The sequence below is a fragment of the Ovis aries genome, chromosome 6 (genome assembly GCF_016772045.2).
Source record: "Ovis aries strain OAR_USU_Benz2616 breed Rambouillet chromosome 6, ARS-UI_Ramb_v3.0, whole genome shotgun sequence".
Classification (NCBI taxonomy): domain Eukaryota; kingdom Metazoa; phylum Chordata; class Mammalia; order Artiodactyla; family Bovidae; genus Ovis; species Ovis aries.
Window position 1 is genome coordinate 59,200,059 of NC_056059.1, and position 14,297 is coordinate 59,214,355.

General features: G+C 37.4%; 1 protein-coding gene across 2 annotated transcripts in view; it reads right to left on the reverse strand.

The window, feature by feature from the left end:
• Positions 1-14,297, reverse strand: part of RFC1 (replication factor C subunit 1) — a 72,871-nt gene that overhangs the window by 33,054 nt on the left and 25,520 nt on the right. The gene's annotated exons all lie outside the window — the stretch shown is intronic.

Consider the following 14,297-nt stretch of genomic DNA (forward strand, 5'->3'; position numbering starts at 1 on the left):
TTAATTTCTTCAGCATTAGTGGCTGGGACATACACTTGGGATTACTGTGATGCTGAATGGTTTGACTTAGAACTGAGATCATTCTGTCTTTCGAGATTGCACCCAAGTACTGCATTTTGGACTCCTCTGATGACTTGAGGACTACTCCATTTCTTCTAAGGGATTCTTGCCCACAGTAGTAGATATAACGGTCATCTGAATTAAATTTGCCCATTCCTATCCATTTTTAGTTCACTGATTCCTAAAATGTCAATGTTCACTCTTGCCATCTCCTGCTTGACCACATCCAATTTACTTTGATTCATGGACCTAACATTCCAGGTTCCTATGCCATATGGAGAATTTTCAGCAGAGCTGTGAGTAGTCCAAGTTAAGTCATGTCTTTTGGTTACACAATATCAAGGGATAAAAGTAAATGCAGGGAGCCCATTTAGGAAGCTGTTCTGCACAGTTACAGAGGAAACGCTGCAGGCCTGGATTAGGGTGGTAGCTGCAGAGGTGGTGAGAAGCAGAGTACAGCTACACTTTGAAGGCGGAATATCTAGCAATATCTAACCACTGAAGACTTTAAACACTTTGCTGTGTTACATTTTCTGTTTCTAAAATGCTTACATCGAACATCTGGCTTTAAAAGTCTTTACAAGCACACGTGACGATACATAACTAGAGACCCCAAAAATGCACCTCAAAAGGACCTCAGTAAACTCTTTTTGTTTGGTTCAGTGATTCACAAGATAAAAGGCTTTTGGCCTAATAAAAAAAAAGAAATCCAATGAAAAGAAAAATCTAAAAAGCAGTCTCTAGGTCACTCCAGAGGAGCGCGTGTTCACTCTCTAAGTTTGTTATTCACGGCCACCTACGAATGAGCCCTGCTTCCTCTCTAGTACTCACTCAACCACTAGTATTTGCTAAGAGTGTTATGCGGCAGGAACCAGGCTATTCCTAGGTGCTGCCATCTCAAACATAAAAAGTGCCTAAGATATATAAAAATCAAAAAGGATTTAGTCTTATTCTCTATTTATTTATATTAAAATGAAACTATAAACAATGCATAAATTACTCTTAAAGGTTTCTGAGTACTAAACATAAAAAGTAATCCACTATATAAAGCAGAAATATAACAGACATCTCAGAGAATGCCCATTCAGCTCGCTACAAGTCCACTTTCCCGAAGGACTTACACCCCACTTGACGTCCCAATGGCCTCCTATAACCACAGATATATTTATTACATGGTTCCGTATTCCATGGGGCTTCCCAGGTGGCGCTAGTGGTAAAGAACCTGCCTGCCAATGCAGAAGAATACCAGACTTGGGTTCAATCCCTGGGTCGGGAAGATCCCCTGGAGGAAGGCATGGCAACCCACTCCAGTATTCTTGCCTGGAGAATCCCATGGACAGAGGAGCCTGGTGGGCTACAATCCATAGGGTCACAAAGAGTCAGACACAACTAAAGCAGCTTAGTACACACGCACATATTCTGTGCCATCACAAACTGGACAAGGAATGGGCACTTGAACAAGGTGGACCCAATCTTACCCTTAATCATTTTGCTGAACTCGCATGTTTAAACTAAGGTGCTAAAGGTTTATTCTTACATTCAATGAGACTCAATAATGACCTAATAAATTCCATTTTGCTCACAACAAGCTAGGTTTTCTTCTTAACCTGCAACCAACGATTTTAATTAAAACATACTTGTTTTACTTAGCTTCAACTATAGCCAACCTACCTTCAAGATTAAATTAAAAATTCGTATCAATCCTTCTAAGCACATGCAAGGTTTGATACACTTACCAGATTTCAGTTTAACCATGTGTTGACAAGAGTCAACAGACTAAATTCAGTCTCTCATGTATCTGTTCTCCCTACATGACAATCAGTCCTTCACTTTCCCTGCCATTGTATTCAGACAGTTCTGCAAAGTCTAGGTGACATTATACCCCATTCCACGTAGGTACAACAGCCACGCAAATCACCCACAGCAGTCCTAGTAACCACAGAGAATATAATCTGAAACTTCTCTCCTTCTAAGATAACAACAAAATGAATTGTTATAGAAGTCCAACTTTTTTTATAATTTATTGTTTGTCAATTTTAAATCCCTACACTCAATTAAGGTGCAGCACAGGCAAACTGTCGGTGTTCAGCAACTACTCTACCTTACCAGCCAAAACAAACTGCACAAAATGCCCCTAAAAGAAGATTAAAACAAAACTGCTGATATCTGGCTTTAATAAAAATAAGAAAACAACAAACCTGGAAGCTCCTAGGTGTGAACATCCAATACATCTCCTTAGGCCATAAGTGCGAAATTAAGAGCATAGCTAGTATATATGACTTCCAATCATATCTGAGAGCTTATTAAATTTTATAATTTTTACTTGGTTTAAGTTCAACAACTGTACTTTTGGGGAGGAAGGACTCCTTTAATGGAGAAAAATAAACTAAACTGTCTTTACAAAATGACAGTCCTCTACTAGTTTTTCCCTCACTTTAAAAATGTCAAAGGCAGTAATATTTAATTTCCACTACATCCACCCATGTGTACAAGCAGTATGACAGAAAATCTTAGAACTGAATGGATCAAGTCAACCACTATGTTTTTCTGTTATAGTTCTTCCCCCTTCACTCAAGAACTTCATTTGTATATAACAACTGTCCTTAAGGAATTAATTCAGACAAGATCATCCACTGCTACCTCAGAAAAGGAAACAACGGTATTAGCGATATTTGCAATCCCTAGCTTAACCCTTTCTCTAGCAATCTCATAAATATTCACAGGTTAACAGGCTAGTATGAAATTTAGTGAGATCAAGAATTTCTAAGACTATCAGATTAAAAAGATTGTTGGCAAGTGTATAGGGAATGGGACCTTCATATATGCAAAAGGATCTTCTGGTATTTAAAAATAGCAAACTTTAAAAAACCTTTATGGGGGGCAAACCTGCAATATATATCAAAATCTCAACTATGCATACCCATTAGTCAGACCCAGCAATTCCACCTCTAATTAATTAGTCTAAAAACAAAACTGACTTCCCTGGGGATCCAGTGGTTTCGATGCTATGCTTTCACTGCAGGGGCCTTGGGGTCACTTCCAGTTAGGGAACTAAGATCCCACATGCTGCAGCCAAAAAACAAATAAACAAACAAAAAGAAACATACATACAAAGATGTATGTACAAAAATGCTTGAAATGGCATTTATCCATTCAAAAGTATAAAGAATAGACTGCAAGAGGGTAAGAAAAGATGAAAAAAAATTAAGGGACTGGAACTTCCCTAGTCCACTGGTTAAGAATCCACCTGCCAATGGAAGGCAGACGGGTTTCATCACTGGCCGGGGAAGACTCCCCATGCCAAAGAGCAATTAAGTCTATGTGCTATAGCTTCTGAGCCCACGCTCTAGAGCCCGTGCTCTGCCACAAGAGAAGCCACCACAATAAGCGGCCCACGCATCGCAACTAGAGAGGAGCCCGTGCTCACCGCAAAGAGAGACAGCTCGTGCAGCAACAAAGACCCAGGGCAGCCAAAAATAGTAACTAAATTAAAGATGAATACAGTTGAGGCAAAAAAGACAGCCTCAACTATGAAGTGGCACCAAAGACAGAGGCAAGTGAACATTGTTTATAAAGTGGGAAAACAAATTACCAGAATATCTACTATTATGTTCAATCCTGTAATGGATTCTATGCTCCAATAGAAAATTACAATGCATATACATATTTACTGACATCAAGATATGCTTATGTTTATGTGATAAGAGAGACATAAGGTGTTTAGTGATATACCTAAATCTATGCATTTACGCTTTTAAATTCATGTTCAAAGATCTGAAAAGAATAAAATGTTAGCAACTTTTATGTCTAGACAGGGGATTATGGGTGGTTTGAATTTCTTCCATCGTATGTTTTTCATCTTTATGTTACATTTGTCTTTCTTTTTAACCTACATCTGATATTTACAACAAATCGACTATCTCCTAGAAACTCTCTGTCCCTTTGGCTTTCTGAGACAGAAAGGTTTGGCTTTAGCTTCTCCCTCCATTTTTCTTTGCTACTTCTTTCATTACTTATTAACATCTCTGCTTATTCTGTCACTGGCTTCAGGGACTACATGGTATCTTTCTATCTAATATATGATGGAATAAAAATTTATACTAGCTATCATTATTGGGCATTTAACTTCATGCCAGGTTCTCTACCACATTCTTTAGAATCCATTACCTTTAGTCAACTAGTTTTCTTATTCAATACATGGACTCCACATGTATTGAATGTGTTTTCCACATTCCTGGCAAACACAGACTGGGCTTAAATACTTCCAAAATAGAACAGTGAAACTCAACGCAGCCTCCTCTTTCTTTAGTGAATAGCACTACTGTACTCTTTAGGAAAGATCTTCCTTATATTAAGCCAAAATATTTCCCTGTGAATTCTACCTATTTTCCTTTTCTCACATTCAGCATTTGAAGACTGCTCTCATTCTCTTCTTTAGCTCCTCTTCCCTATAAATGGTAAAACAGTTTCAAACAACTCACCATTTGAGTTAGTAGGAAGATTAGATTTTTAAAAATCAAACTGCTCAGTATAGCAACTCATCATGCTATAATAAACATTCAATAAGTAATAAAGCAGTATTCTCTGGTAAAAACAATACTGAATCAGAAATCCAGAAAACCAAAATTCTAACCTGACTTCAACTTATTTTAATTATCTGAGATGCACTATCCTCCTCCACAAAATGTTGGACCAGACAAACTCTTCAGATTTCCTGTCTATAATTCTAAGAATCTGTGGATGGTCACATAGATTTTGTAGCTTCCATACTCAGTACTGGTGAGAATGTGATAAGTATGTACTAATATAAACACTAACTATGAAAGTGTAAACTAGCGCAACTTTTCTAGAAAGCAATTTGGCAAAGAAGTTCATAACATTTAGCATAGTAATTCTTAGAGATAATCAGTGGTGCTGATAAATATTTATATACAAATATATTCATCACACTATTGACAACATAAAAATGTAAGCAACAAAAGTATTTAAAACTGGAAGGGCTATATAAATTGTGATCTAATCATATAATGAAAGTGAAAGTGTTAGTTGCTCAGTTGTCTCTGAATCTCTGGGACCCCATGGACTGTAGCTTGCCTGCCAGGCTCCTCTGTCCATGGAATTCTCCAGGTAAAAATACCATTCCCTTCTCCAGGGGATCTACCGGACCCAGGGATCAAACTTGGGTCTCCTGCATAGCAGGTAAATTTTTTTTACCGTCTGATCCACCAGGAAAGCCCGATCACATAATAGGTTCATGGAAAACCAAAAATGTATCACTTTGTTCTTTTAAGTTAGCCTTAAACATCATTCCTAAAATAGTTTCTTTTCACAGCCTTCTCTACCAGAGATCTCTTTACAATGGTGGAGGGTAATAAGAGTCCTACTCTGAAATTTTGGCTTAGAATACATGGATTTAAAATTTAAAATATCTTCAAGCTATAGATTCCAAAAATATATTATACCTAAACACAAACATAATTTTATAAACATTTTGTAATTCTCAAGAAAAAAATAAATATTCTGCATGAAATATCAAGTATGTTTCCATTGTACTAAGAAGAAATTGTATCAAAGTTCCTTTTTCTCTACTAGCCACACCAAAAAAAAAATGGTTCTTCAGGCACTTGGAAAGCAGGAGCAATTCTAGTGAAATACAGTTATGCAAGAAGAAAAAAAAATTAATGTTTAATACTTATTTAGTGCCTTGTGATTTGTGCACTTCTCCGTAGTCTTTATAGTTATGTGGGGAAAACTAACACCAAACGCAAATTCATGACCCTGTGTTTCTCAGAGAGGATTTCATCAAGGTAAACACTGAAAAAGTCACAGGCATATCCGAGAGCATGCTGTCACCTTGCCTTGATAACACCAGGAAACCTGAACAAAGCAGCAGTCCTGCTCTCTCTACCTGATGACTTCTGAACTAGCCAGCTTAAGGTCCCTTTGTGCTCACGTGCTCAGTCTTGCCCAGCTCTTTGCGACCCCATGGACTGTAGCCCACCAGGCTCCTCCGTCCATGGGATTGTCCAGGCAAGAATACTGAAGTGGAGCGCCATTTCCTATTCCACGGCATCTTCCCGATCCAGGGATTGAACTTGCACCTCTTCCATCTCCTGCATTGCCAGGTGGACTCTTTACCACTAATGCCACCTAGGAAACCCCCTAAAACTCTTTTGGCCCTGCTGCTGCTGCTGCTAAGTCGCTTCAGTCGTGTCCAACTCTGTGCGACCCCATAGACGGCAGCCCACCAGGCACCCCCATCCCTAGGATTCTCCAGGCAAGAATACTGGAGTGGGTTGCCATTTCCTTCTCCAATGCATGCATGCATGCTAAGTGGCTTCAGTCGTGTCCAACTCTGTGCAACCCCATGGACAGCGGCCCACCAGACTCCTCCTAGATATTTCAAAAGCTGTACCAAAATATTATGAAGTTCCAGAAGGCAAAAAAGGCTAGGGATTAGAACAATGCAACTAGCTGCTTGACAAAGACCATCATTTAACAGGTGGTGTTATAACCAACCTCACGTAAAGTAAGTATTTTACAATTCTACACAGTGTATAGGGATGAAACATGCCAAATAAAGTTATGCTTGTTTTCCTTTTTTAACATTTATTCTTGTTTTCTAATGAACCTAAATTTGTTCTGCCTTGTCAGAAGCCAAAGGCAAAATTGTGTTCTCTTCTTCCCAGAAACTTATAATAAAGTAGTGATAGATAAATCTAAGTCAAATTTCTGCGACCTACTTGAAAATTTGGCAATTGAACACTCAGAATCTCCCCCCAGGATATTTGACTCCTTTTAAAAACACCATTTATTTTTATTTATATACAGCATAACCTCAAACACGGCAACAGTCACCACATAAACTAGCATTATCCAACACACAGCAGAGGAACTGCCTAGAAAAGAAGATTGCTTTCCCACTCTGAGTCAGATACATTCATTTATTTAAAAGGGTAACAAATGAAAGAGCAAGAAAATAATGTGCAGCTCTCTAAAAAAATCTAATTCTGATGTTCCTACTGCTCAGAGTTTGGGATTCTGATTTTTTTTCCTTCAGTGTGAAACACATAGAAACCAAATTAATGGAGACCATGCTAGAGAATCTGGTTACAGAGATTTAAAATAATTTATTTTGCAACAAGTCAAAAGCTAAAAAGGGAATCTGAGTCTTTAGAGCTTTTTTTCTATTAAGTTCTTTTTTAATACCTCCGTGAGTCAAAAATCCCAACTGTAACTCTGGTTATAGACAAAGAGAAAGGTTCATGCATATTTCAAATCCTCAATAAATATCTGTCAATTAAGTGGATAGAAGAGAAATTACACATACCACCTCTGCAAAACTTAAGGAGTGTGAGAATCAGATATTCTGTGGTGAATCAAATAGCTCTCAGTATAATGAAATAAAACTGAGACTGATCATCTTTAATCAAGAAATTAAAGATATTATGATTCTTTACTAATAAATCCTCTTACAATCAAATGGAGTCAATTATATTTTAAGAATAAAAATATTTAATAATCCATGAGGTATATAGTGAGGTAGGTAAGCAATGATATTTATCCTCAAGAGATAAAAGCACTGACTTGTGCTGTGATGTTATCTACCACAGAGTCCTCACCACAGCAGGAATAACAGTCCATGGAAAATACCAGCTGGTTTCAATTTCTAAGAAAGCACAACACAGGAGAAGAAAGTGGAATACTCTACTACTTACTCGCCTCCTTCCTCCATCTCCACTGCATCTCTCAGGAAAAGAAAAAGGAGGTTTGGAGTTAGGGGAGGGAAGGCTTGGACAACTGGCCACAGGTGCATTTTCCAGAGCTTCTAAGGCATGAAACCAGTTACAGAAGGAAACCTGACTGACCAGAAGTGTTAAGGGAGTGGTTCAGCAACGCAATTCCCCACTTCCATTCACATTCCAAATCCCTGCACATGAGAGAACGGAACGACTGTGGTTTCGGTGTAACAACTAAGCATAAATCACCTGTATATTGTTTTATTAGTACTTACTGACATTTTCATAACATAATCCTACTTAGCATTTTGGAATATAATCCTGTGTCTCTCTCAGTTTCACAAGTGCCTGACAACAAAATACACGTCACGATAACAAACAACAGTCTGTTCATTTTCAGAGATGCTTCACACAAATAATCATTCCAGATACGCTAGTGCTTCACTATTCATATGTCCTTTTAAATTCTCCCTCTCCATATGCCACCAAATTTTTTTAGGTCAAATACTGAAAGAGGAATGAAGGGCAAAGTAGGCAAAAAATATTTTAAGAAAGCATCTATACAATATTGTAAAGTAATTAGCCTCCAATTAAAATAAATAAATTTATATTTTTTAAAAAGCATCTAGCTCTTATAATGATGCTTTAGTCAAAATAAATCTGTGAATAAAAATTGCTAAAGGGTATCAGCAACCTGTGAATCATGATATAAAATGGAAGAAGTCTCTAAAGATTAAAGAGAAGTAGAGTCCTAATTTCAAAACGAGAAAGGCAAATTCCCAACTACAATAGAACCAGAAAGGTTTTGTAACAATTCTATGCATCAATATCAAGAATAGTTCAAAACGAGAGTATTTACAGATGGCAAACAGGCACATGCAGGCTTTCCTGGTGGCTCAGTGGTAAAGAATCCACCTGTGAATGCAGGAGACGCAGGTCCAATACCTGAACTGGGAAGATCCCCTGGAGAAGCAAATGGCAGCTGACTCTAGTACTCTTGCCTGGGAAATCCCATGGACAGAGGAGCCTGGCAGGCTCTATAGTCCATGGGGTCACAAAAGAGTTGGACACAACTTGGCAACTAAAACAACAGGCACATGAAAAGGTGCTCAACACTGAATTATTACAAAAATGCAAATCAAAACTACAATGAGGTACCACCTCACACGAGTCAGAATGGCCATCATTAAAAAGTCCACGAGTAACAAATACTGGAGAGCGGGTGGAGAAAAGGGGACGCTTGTACACTGTGGTAGGAATGTGAGCTGGTGCAGCCAATATGGAAAATAGTATTGAGGTTACTCAAAAAACTAAAAAGCCAGAACTACCACATGACCCAGCAATCTCACTCCTGGGCATATATCCAGACAAAATTACAATTCAAAAAGATATGTTCACACCCCCATCCCTACCCAATGCTCAAAGCAGCACTATGCACAACAGCCAAGACATGGAAACAACCTAAACGCCCACTGACAGATGAATGGATAAAGGCAATGTGGCACATATATACAATGGAATACTACTCAGCCTGAAAAAAGAATACAATAATGCCATCTGCAGCCATATGGCCGCAACTACAGAGTAGCATACTAAGTGAAGTCAGAAAGAAAAAGACAAATACTGTACGATACAACCTACATGTGGAATCTAAAATACAGACACAAATGAACTTATCTACGGAACAGAAACAGACTTACAGAGAATAAACTTCTGGTTGCCAAAGGGGACAGAGGTGGAGAGGGCTTCAGTGGGAGTTTGGGGTTAGCAGATGCAAACTATGATAGACAGAATGGATAAGCAACAAGGTCCTACTGTATAGCACAGGGAACTATAATCAATATACTGTGATGGAAAAAAATATGAAAAAGAATGTACATATATGTATAACCGAATTACTTTGCTGTACAGCAGAAATTAACACAGCATTGCAGATCAACCATATTTCAATTAAAAACCTTAGAGAAAGTATTTAATAGAAGCAGAGAATTCACTGACATTACACTGCACTGGCCTAAGCCATCATTTATTCCTTGAGTTATAGGACTAGTAGATGAGAAGAATACTAGAAACAGGGATGTCTGGATTTCAACAAAGAATCTACCAAAACTGTCTTCTGATAGGCCACGGCAGGGTTTTTAACCTCTGCATTATTGACATTTTGCATTGTAGGATGTTTAATAACGTCTCTGGCCTCTACCAACTGGATGCTACAGGATCCACCAGTTGTGATGACCAAAAATAGCACTCGAGATAAGCCAAAGTTCCCCTGGGAGGCAAAATCACCCTTGATTAAGAAGTACTGATTTATGGCAAAATGGAGAAATACAAGATAAGTGACAGTGGTTTCTGAAATTCGTAAGTAATTGAACAGCTATTCAAAAGAAACTGAACATCTGTATCCAGGGGGCTGATAATGGATCATGTCCATTTTGAAAAAGGTTTCTTTGTGTGTGTACACACGTGCGCTCAGTCACTCAGTAATGACCAGCTTTTTGGGCCCATGGACTACAGCCCACCAGGCTCCTCTATCCATGGGATTCTCCAGGTAAGATTATGAGAGAGGGTTGCCATTTCCTACTCCAGGGGATCTTCTTGAGTCAGGGATCGAACCTGTATCTCCTGCATTTTACTAACGATCCAGAAAATGTACACAGATAGGTTCATCAAATTGGAAGATATGAAAAAAAAAGTGGATGGGGACATCCAAAGAACTACAGAATTCATCCACAGTGAAGGTTTGTGTAATGGTTTGAAAGTTGATTCTTTCAAAAGTAAGTTTTCCTAAGGTAAGTCAGCCCTGAATATAAGGTAGTTTTAAAGATCAATGAGACAGATAGAAAACACAAGCCATATAATGTTATTCTGTTCATGAAGTCTGTAAAACACTGCTTTGAAAAAAATTTACAATACCATACGAGACAAAACATATGTTAACATTATTATGATCGGACTCCCCCTGCCTCTCACTGTGGACACAGGGGTTTCAAGTAGAGTAAGAGATTCCTACACAGATGATGCTGTAATTAAGAAAATACAAGGTATAACACAATACTAGGTGGCAGTAATCTAGTTTAAGTAAATCTATGAAAGTTTACAAATTGAATCTCTCTCCCAGGGAATGCTTCCTGAACCTCCAAAATAAAAGCGATTTCTCTCATGCCCAAATATCCTTGGAAGGTATTTCTATCACTGTTAATTGTTTCCTTATATTATAATCTATAGTATTTAAAAGAGATAACCTGATAGTTTATAACCCCTTGAAAATAGGACAGAACTTTATTCTCTTACCTGTTTTATAGATTGTCCAGTACACGGCTGGGCATATATGGTGAACCATCACATTTGTTAAATAAATAAATTAGTGAGAATTTAACATTGTTAAAATATTTACTTGGCTGCACCAGGTCTTAGGATATATGGGATCTTTAGGTGCAGCATGTGAACTCTCAGCTGCAGCATGTGGGATCTAGTTCACAGATCAGGAATCAAACCCCAGCCCCCTGCATTGTGAGTGTGGAGTCTTAGCCACTGGACCACCAGAGGAGTCCAAAGAATTTAATATTGTTCAATAAAAGTATTCAAACTTAAAATTTTAAAAATAGATGATAGAATCAGAATACAAAAGCCTGGAATCAAGATAAAAATGTCAAGAGCTTCCGAAAAAAATTTAATGAAAATAAATGTAAAGTTCCTTTTCTGGACCTAAGAATCAAAGAGTAGAAGCCCCATTCTATCCTTCATAATATAGGTGGATGAACTACATCCTTAAAAATGAATACCACTAAATCTTAAGAAAAGCTATTTTTAAACAAATTTTATTTATTTGGCTGCACTACGTCTGAGCATGTGGATCTAGTTCCAGACCAGGGGTCGAACCCAGGCCTCCCGCATTAGTAGCACAGAGTTTTAGCCCCTGGACCACCAAGGAAGTCCCACTACTCTCTCTTAAGTGATCATATTCTTCATTGTGAACTGCCCACTTGTTGATAGTTAGATATGTTCTCTCACAATGAAGCATAAACAAGGATATTCATATAATAATCCAATATCCAAAATAAGAGGATGAGAAAAAGTAAATGCATACTATTAAATTAAATGCAGAAGTTTAAAAGAATGAGATACAGATCTTTCTGTATTGAAAGAAAGAGAGGCTGGGGCAGGTGGGGAGGGAAGGAGGAGAGAAAAGGCAATAAGAAAGGAGGAAGGGAGGGAGACATTAAACTATGAACAACCAAGCTACAGAAATGTTACAAGATGCTGCTCTCAAATACATATACACTTGGGTATATACGTACATATATATTTTATATATATATATTTTTTATCTGTCCCCTGGTGCTCAGATGGTCAAGAGTCTGCCTGCAATGTGGGAGACCTGAGTTCAATTCCTGGGTGGGAAAGATCCCCTCAAGAAGGAAATGGCAACCCACTCCCGTATTCTTGCCTGAAAAATCCCACAGACTGAGAAACATGGGGGGCTATAGTTCATAGGGTCGCAAGAGTCAGACACAACTGAGTGACTTCACTTTCTTTCTTTCATATTATATAGTTTAAATTTATATAGCAATGTCAGGCAAAGGGATGGATGAAGGAATGGAATGTTTTATATTTGAATTAATTCTTTTTCAGTGAGAATGTGTTACTTAGATAATTTTAAATAATATTAATGTAAATACTCATCCTCTAAAACCTAAACCTAGTTTCTTTTATAGTCTTGGTGCACAAATCAATATTAGTTTTTGAACAAGTATAATGAAAGAAATATAATTCTTAAGTTTCCTCTCACTTCAAAGAAATTCTGTCTCAATCATGCTGGGTTTCCCTGAAAAGTCTAAGAGAAGGTCTCTATCCTATATAAAATCCATTTCCATTTATCCGGTATACAAAGTTATAGGTCATTAAAAATTAGCACATACATCTCCAGTAATATTTTCTACTGCTATTTCCCCAAGTCATGGATACTGCCTGGTAAATCTGGAGAACACCACATTCCCAATTTTTTCCCACTTAATGTTCCCCAAATAATTACAGCTGTAAGAGCACTTGCCTCTGAAATTATGTGCTCACTAAAAATTACCAGTCATAAAAACACAGAATGGGAGAAAATATTTGCAAACAAACCAACAAAGGATTAAATCTCCAAAATATACAAACAGTTCATGCAGCTCAATTAAAAAAAAAAACAACCCAAACCCAATCAAAAAATGGGCAGATCTAAATAGACATTTTTCCAAAAAAGACATACAAATGGCTAAAAATTATATGAAAACATGTTCAACATCACTAGTTATTAGAGAAATACAAATCAAACCTACAATATAACAAGATATCACCTCACACAGGTCAGAATGACCGTTAACAGAAAGTCTACAAACAATAAATGCTGGAGAGAGTGTAAAGAAAAGGGACGTCTTCCACACTGTTGCTAGGAATGTAAACTGATACAAAAAACTAAGTATAGAACTACTATATGATTCAGCAGTCCCACTCCTGGGCATATACCTGAGAAAATCTTAATTCCAAAAGGGACATGCACCCCAATATTCACTGTAGTACTATGCAAAAACCAAGACATGGAAGCAACCTAAATGTCCACCAACAGAGGAGCAGATAAAGAATGTGTGGTGCATATATACAATGGAATATTACTCGGTCATGAAAAAGAATGAAATAATGCCACTTGTAGCAACACGGGTAGACCTAGCAACTGTCATACTGAATGAAGTATGTCAGACAGAGAAAAACAAATATCATGATATTGCGTATATGTGGAACCTAAAAAAGAAAAGAAATGAACTTATTTACAAAACAGGAAGAGTCACAGACAGAGAAAACAAACTTACGGTTACTAGAGGAGGAAGGGGGGATAAACTGGAAGATTGGCATTGACACATACATACTACTATATATAAAATAAATAACAAATAAGGGCCTATCGTATAGCACAAGGAACTCTACTCAATACTCTGTAATAACCTATATGGGAGAAGAATCTAGAAAAGAGTAGATATGTGCATATGCATAACTGATTCACTTTGCAGTACACCTATAACTAACACAACATTGCAAATCAACTACACTTCAATTTAAAAATTTATTTTTTTTTAATTACCAGTCATAAACAATTCTCAAGACATGGAAAACCCTCACTATTTTCAAGCAAACACCCACAGCTCCTGATGAAATTGCATAATAAAAGGTCATCTTTTACCAAACAAAACTCAAGGTCTCTCACTTCATTAAACAGCTAAAAGTAAATATATTTACCCAGTACTTTGGATTTTTACCAACCTTCAAAAACATCCCACTACAGTCAACAGTTGCTATGAAGATACGTATAGTATAAAGAATTTTTTCCCTTTCCTGTAATCTGGGAAACTAATGTAGTTAAAGTACTTTAGAAATCAGTAAGTAATAGAAGATAAGTTTAGTCAAAGTGATGATGAAAAGTATGTCATGGAGCTAAATGATAAGCCTAAAGATGTGTATAATAAT